This window comes from Elephas maximus, chromosome 3, assembly GCF_024166365.1.
Source record: "Elephas maximus indicus isolate mEleMax1 chromosome 3, mEleMax1 primary haplotype, whole genome shotgun sequence".
Lineage (NCBI taxonomy): Eukaryota > Metazoa > Chordata > Mammalia > Proboscidea > Elephantidae > Elephas > Elephas maximus.
The window spans coordinates 69,221,568-69,229,610 of record NC_064821.1 but is presented as its reverse complement, the minus strand read 5'-3'; positions in this window follow the sequence as shown (position 1 = coordinate 69,229,610).

The window sequence follows — 8,043 nt, the reverse complement described above, 5'->3', positions numbered from 1 at the left end:
ACCTTTCCTGACTTCAAACCACGCAGTATCCCCTTGTTCTGTTCGAACGGCCTCTTGATCTATGTACAGGTTCCTCCTGAGCACAATGAAGTGTTCTAGAATTCCCATTCTTCTCAATGTTATCCATAATTTGTTATGATCCACACAGCCAAAAGCCTTAGGATAGTCAATAAAACATAGGTAAACATCTTTCTAGTATTCTCTGCTTTCAGCCAAGATCCATTTGACATGAGTAATATCCTTTATTCCATGTCTTTTTCTGAAACCGGCTTGAACTTCTCGTAGTACCCTGTCTATGTACTGCTGCAACTGTTTTTGAATGATCTTCAGCAAAATTTTACTTGCATGTGATATTAATGATACTGTTTGATAATTTCTGAATTCTGTTAGATCACCTTTCTTTGGAATGGGCATAAATATGGATCTCTTCCAGTCAGTTGGCCAGGTAGCTGTCTTTCAAATTTTTTGACATAGATGAGCGATCACTTCCAGCATTGCATTCATTTGTTGAAACATCTCAATTGGTGTTGTGTCGATCCCTGGAGCCTTGGTTTTTGCTAATGCCTTCAGTAGAGCTTGGACCTCTTCCTTCAATACCACTGGTTCTTGACCATATGCTACCTCCTGAAATGGTTGAATGTCAACCAATTCTTTTTGGTATAGTGACTTTGTGTATTCCTTCCATCTTCTTTTGATGCTTCCTGCATTATTCATTATTTTGTCCAGAGAACCCTTCAATATTGCAGCTCAAGGCTTGAATTTTTTCTTCAGTTCTTTCAATCTGAAAAATGCTGAGTGTGTTCTTCCCTTTTGGTTTTCCAATTTCAGGTCCTTGCACATTCCATTATAACATGTTACTTTGTCTTCTCGAGCAGCCCTTTGAAATCTTCTGTTCAACTCTTTTACTTCATCATTTCTTCCTTTCTTTTTAGCTACTCAGTGTTCAAGAGCAAGTTTCAGGGTCTCTTCTGACATTGATTTTGGTCTTTTCTTTCTTTCCTGTCTTTTTAATGACCTTTTGCACCCTTCATGTATGCTGTCCTTGATGTCTTCCCACGACTCGTCTGGTCTTCAGTAATTAGTGTTCAATGCGTCAAATCTATCCTTGAGATGAGATGGTCTCTAAATTCAGGTGGGATATACTCAAGACTATACTTTGGCTCTCGCGGAGTTGTTTTACTTTTCTTCAGTACAGAGCAATTGCTGGTCTGTTTCACAGTCAGCCCCTGGCCTCATTCTGACTGATGATATTGAGTTTTGCATCATCTCTCTCCACATATATAGTCAATTTGATTCCTGTCTATTCCATCTGGCAAGGTCCACATGTATAATAGTCACCATTTATGTTGTTGAAAAAAGGTATTTCCAGTGAATATGTCATTGGTCTTGCAAAATTCTGTCATTCAATCTCTGGTGTCCAAGGCCATATTTTTCAAATACTGATCCTTCTTCTTCGTTTCCAACTTTCACATTCCAACCACCAGTAATTATCAATGCATCTTGATTGCATGTTTGATCAATTTCAGAATGCAGAAGTTGGTAAAAAATCTTCAATTTCTTCATCTTTGGCATTAGTGGTTGGTGTAAAAATTTGAATAATAGGCCTATTCCTCACTTACTGACTATCTCATTATACAACATTTTGCATTTACAACAATAGTAAAAAATCTACTATTTTGTGTGTTAACGACGCACATCCAGCAGTAATGAACACCAAGGTGTGAGGTGACAGTAACACTTGCTGTGATGGTTAAGGTTTTGTGTCAACTTGGCTGGACCATGATTCTCAGTGGTTTGGCAGTGATGTAATGTTGTAATTTGGCCATTATGTAATGACGTAGTCATCTTCCATTCTGTGATCTTATGTGGTCATCCTCCATTTTCGCATAATGCCGATTTTCACATAACCATGCTGATAAGTGAGGAGTCTTCCTTGTAGATGTATAGTTTCCTATCACTGACAGCGTTGTACTTCAGGATAGATATTGAAATGTTCTTTTTGACAATGAATGCCACACTGTTCCTGGCATAATATACATGTGATTGTCTGATGCAGAATGGCCAATACCAGTCCATTTCAGCTCACTAATGCCTAGGATATCAATCTTCAAGCATTCCATTTCATCTTTGCTAACTTCCAGTTTTCCTAGATTCATACTTCATACATTCCATGTTCCGATTAATAATGGAAGTTTGCAGCTGTTTCTTCTCATTTTGAGTTGTGCCACATCAGCAAATGAAGGTCCTGAATGCTTTATTTCATCCACATCATTAAGGCTGACTCTACTTTGAGGAGGCAGCTCTTCTCCAGTCATTTTGAATGCCCTCCAACCTGAGGTCCTCATCTTCTGGCACTACTATATCAGACAGTGTTCTACTGCTATTACTAAGGTTTTCACTGACCGATTTTTTCAGAAGTAGATTGCCAGGTCTTTCTTCCTAGTCTGTCTTAGTCTGGAAGCTCCTCTGAAACCTGTCCACCGTTGGTGACCCTGCTGGTATTTGAAATACCAGTGGCATAGCTTCTAGCATCATAGCAACATGCAAGCCACCACAGTATGACAAACTGACTGATGAGTGGTGGGACACACAGATGAAGCACTCTAAATAAATACCTGGTTGCCCGAGCAAATGAATAACGCTTAAATGAAATTCAAAATAGCTTAGGTATAGTGGGGAAAAGAAGAGCATGAGGATGGAGCCTGAGCTGGTGGGCATTGGCCAGATCAGGTAGAGTCTTAAAGGTCATGGTAAATGTTTGGATATAAGGAAAGTGGAAGGGTATTTGAAAAATTTTGGAAAGTTTCATGATCCTATTTCTATTTTTTTAGAAAGTCTGCTGAGGGGAGAATAGACAGAAGAGTGGTAGTGGTGGGATGGAGAGCAATGGGAAGATTCAGGCGACATTGGAGGGGTGGCATGATTAGGACTTGAGTCAAGCATGACTCACACAGGCTTCTAGCTTCAGCAACTGATTGGACAATGGAGCCATTCACCAGGATAGAGACTCTGGAGGGGAACAGAGTCTGTGGGGAAGATGAGGACTCTTTGGACATGTTGAGAGTAAGGTGCCTAAGAAACACTCAAGTGAAAAAATCAGGTAGACTGATCTGATATTCCCTTCTTTAAACCAAACGGTAGTTTAGCTTAATAACAAATGTCTGCCTTGAGCATTGTGCTCTTTTATGATCTGTCTATATGGGATCAAATTGACAAAAGCAACTCAAAAAATTAGAAAGGAACCTTAGGGGGCAATGAGTTTATGTTAATAGAGGAGGAACAATTCAGTAAAGGAGCGTGAAAACAGTTGCACAACTCAAAGAATGTAATCAGTGTCATTGAATTGTACGTGTACCAACTTGAACTCGTGTATGCTTTTGCTGTGTATTTTCTCAACAACAACAGAAATAAAGAAATAATTAGTGGGGAGCCCTGGAGGCACAAAAAAGTCAAGTAGACTACTGGATGTGTGAGCTGGAGCTCAGAAGAGAGGGCTCCTGAGAGAGCTCTGAGGACTGTTGACAGCTAGACTGTAATAGAAACAATGGGGAAGAATAAGATCACCAGGAAAAGAAGACAATAAGAGGAGGCAAGGGCCTAGGACTCAGGCCCAGAGCCCCAACCTTAAGCAGCTTGGGAGAGGAAGAGGAGGAGTCAAATGAAATGAGAGACAGGCAGCCAACAAAGAGCACACAGTAACTCAAGTTGGAAAGAGAAAGTTTCCAGGAAGAAGTAGCCCTCTGTATTAAGTTAAAAAAAAAAAAAAAGGGTTGAAACATGTCCAGATGATTTATCAACATGGGCGTGATGATATTAGTTACTATAAAAATATAACCCATAAAAAAAACCATTGCCAACCAATGCCAACTCATACAACCCTATAGGACAGAGTAGAACTGTCCTGTAGGGTTTCCAAGGCTGTAATCTTTATGGAAACTGACTGCCACATCTTTCTCCCAAGGAGCAGCTGATGGATTCGAACTACGGACCTTCCAGTTAGCAGCCGAGCACTTAACCACTACACCATCGGGGCTCCTTTATAGAAATATAAGCAGTAATTATTATTACCTGAGCCCTGAGGAAGGAGACTATATTCCAGGGATAGGACTTGAGAATCTTCTAATGAGGCCCTGGGTGACAGAAACCTTATAGGCCATTGTGATCCTTTCCCCTTTGAGGCTAGGATTTCTTGTCTTTGAGGAGAGAAAAGCTGTCTATGAAAAGTTTCTCACAGAGGTGAAACGAATCCTGGGAAATGCACTCTTAAAGTATTAGCAAGGACATACTACTCAGCCAAGAAACCACCCAGAACTCCAGAATTCATTCATTCAACAAGTTTTTGAGCCCCTATGAGATGTCTGACACAGAAATCTTAGTCCATTGAGGCCCTAATGCATGCATTGCATTAGTTAATTCATAAGTCTTTTGTTCTTTCGTTAAAAATACACACTCCCAAAGAGCTGAATTTTTTATCCTTTTATTTCCCACTAAACGCAGAATAATCCAACCATCCTTGGCAATTCACCATTTCCCCACTCTCCCATGAAGCTATCCCTTCTACCTGTAGAATGGTCTCCGATTGGAAAAAAATCCCCCTCGTTTTCAAGGCCCAGTTCAAATGTCACCTCCCGAAATTCCTCAAACACACACAATCATTCCCTTCTCAGTACTCCAAAGGGCAGAATAGTATTTGTCTTCCTATACAGTGTTGATTTCTGTCTCCCTGGCCCAGCTGTGCCTCTTCTTACTATTCCTATTACCTAGTACATACAGTGCTTAGTAGTTTGTCAAAAATTAGCTAAACTCCACTCCCTGCTTGGTCAAAATAGAACTCTGTGCCCCAAACTGGAAGGCTCAGGGAGAGCGGGCAGCTAAGGAGATGTTCCTCTACTGCCACCTCCTGGCTATTATGGGTATGGCAGCTCCTGATTATAGCCCTTCTCTGCTTGTTCTGGAGTCCCCTCAAGATCTTTTATTGTTCTATTCATTGATTCATTTGTTATGTTCTCTGCCAGGCTCTGGGAAACCCTGGTGACATAGTGGTTAAGTGCTACGGTTGCTAACCAAAAGGTTGGCAGTTCAAATCCACCAAACTCTATGGGGCAGTTCTGCTCTGTCCTATAGGGTCACTATGAGTCGGACTCCACTGTAACGCGTTTGTGGCTTTTGTTTGTTTGTTTTTTATGCTAGGCTCTGAGTATACAAGCTAATCTAGTACCAGACCTCAGGAAGTTGAGAATCTAGTGCAGAAGGCAGACTGGGAACTGGAGTGTGATAGGAGCTGTGATGTTTTAGGACACAGGAAAGGGGACTGCTTTGCCTGTCCCTGAAGCTGCTGTCCCCAGAAGCCATGATGGGGGGACATGGTCTGATTAGGACAGGGCCCTCTTGGCTACCTGAGCTCTTCGCTGAGACGCACATCGGTGGCTAGTCCTGCTCCCCGCCCCACCCTCCATACAATCCCATTGCCTTTTCAAAAAAGCTTAATGATAACAAGAAGGACCCCTGGTGGCACGGTGGTTAAGAGCTTGGCTGTGAACCAAAAGGTCAGAGGTTCAAACCCACCAGCAGCTCCATGGAAGAAAAGACCTGGCCATGTGTTCTCCTTAAGATTACAGCCTAGGAAACCCTATCAGGCAGTTCTACTCTGTACTATAGGGTCTCTATGAGTCAGTATCAATTCAATGGCAATGGGCAACAGGTGACGATAACAAAGAAAGCCAATACACCACACTACACAGGAACTCAGTGTCTCTTTGTGCCTCTGAGTGGCTGGGCCCTGGAATCCACATCTTGCATCCTTGGAGCCTTAAGATTAGAACCACAATGTTAGAGCTGGAAGGAGCCTTTGTTCATTCATTCATTCTGTAAATAAATATTTACCTATTAGTTGCCAGGCATTGTGTGAAATGCTGGTGACAATACAGTGAACAAGAGGGGACATGGTGCATGCTCTCATGAAGTTTATGTTCTCTTTAGGAAGACAGGAAACAAAGCAAGTCAACAACTTTTAAATATTGATTTATTCTTAATAGGTGGTACATTAATATGATTCAAAATACAAAAGGGTGCACACTCGTCCCCCTGGCTACCTAGTTCCCTCCACAGAGGCAAACAATGTTATCAGTTTCTTCTGTACCCATCCAGAGATAATGTATGCACATACAAGCAAATATATTCCCCCCCCCCCCGCTTATTACACAAGTGGCGGGATTCATACACTGTACTGCACCTTATTTTGTTTTTGTTTTTTTTCACTTAACAATATATCTCAGATCATTCCATGTCAATACATAGATTTCATCTTTTTTACAACTGTATGGCACTTCACTGTTCGGGTATTACATGAATTAAAATAATGTTACATTGCGATAAATGCTATGATGCCAACAAATATGTAGGGAGCTGAATTTGAAAATAACAGCGGAGATCTGGTTTTAGATAAGCTGGTCAGGAAAGGAAGCTCACTCTCCGGAAATGACATTCAAGGTGAATCCTAAAAGATCAGAAGGAATCCACCAGGGGTGAATGAGGAGGAAGAGTGACCAAGCAGAGGAAGAAGGTTTGCCAAGGCAGAAAGGAGCTTGGCAGATTGGAAGAGCTGGAAACCACTGTGGCTGGAGCTGGGGCCCACAGAATCATATAAGGCGGCGAAGGGCCACGTCGGTCAGGGTAAGGAGCACAGGTGTGATTCTAAGTGCAGTGGAAAGCTACTGGAGGGCTCAAGCAGGAAAGCAGCATGCTCTGATTTGTATTTGTCAAAAAAAAATTCACTTAGCTATGTGGAAAGTGCATTAAAGGACAAGAGTGGGAAGAGAGACATACATATTTGTAAATTCTGTGTGTACACTCATATATGTAAGAGTGCGTATAGGTGGCACAGTTATAGAAATTACTTAGACATCTGGACTGAACTACTGGACACAAAGGCTAAGGACCATAGCCTCAGGGGACATCTAGGTCAATTGGCAAAACACAGTTCATAAAGGTAACGTTCTACATCCTAGCCTGGTGAGTAGCGTCTGGGGACTCAGAAGCTTGCAAGCAGCCATCTAAGAATCAACTATTGGTCTCTTCCCACCAGGAGCAAAGAAAACCAAAGACCCAAAGAAGCAATTAATCCAAGGGATTAACAGCCCACATGAAACACAGCCTCCTCTATACTACTGCTGATCACTCTGACCAGGATCACGATAGATGGTCCCAGGTAGAATGAATAAAAAATGCAGAACAAAATTTAAGTTAAAAAAAAAAGACCAGACTTACTGGTCTGAAAGAGCCTATTGCCCTAAGACAACCTTCTAACTTGAAACTATAGGCACTCCTGGAGGCCACCTTTCAGCCCAACAATAGACGGGCTATAAAATAAACATTAGTATCTGTGAAGAATGTGCTCCTTAGAACAATCGACTAGACGAGACCAAAAGGGCAACATCTGCCCAAAATTAAAGATGAGAAGACAGGGAGGGACAGGGAAACCAGATGAGTGGAAACCGGGAACCCAGGGAGGAAATGGGGAGAGTGCTGACACATTGTGGGGACTACAACCAAGACCATGAAACAATGTATGTATGAATCATTGAATGGGAAATCAATTTGCTAAGTAAACCTTCATCTAAAGCACAGTAAAATGCTCAAAAAAAAAAAAAAAAGTGGAAGGAGGGAGATCAGTAAGGAGGCTGACCCAACAGCCCAGGTAAGAGATAATGAGGACACGAGCTAGATGGTGGCAGTACTGGAGTTTATTCTAGAAACAGAGCTGAGAGGACTTTCTGATAGGCTGGATGTAGGATAATCTCACAGATCATTTAGCCCAGTTCTCTCACTTCCCAAGGAGATCAAACCTAATAACTCGCCTGCCACAGGTCACCGAGCTGGTTATTGGTAGGTCCAGGCCTAGGATCCAAGGTTTTTGAGCCCCAGTTCAGTGTTCTTTTATTCTAATGAAGTAGAAAGAGTTCGTATGGGAGAATAAAAACTGTATCTTTTAAATCCTACTAACCAGTAATTATGGATACATTCCATTTTTTAAACTGATCTGAC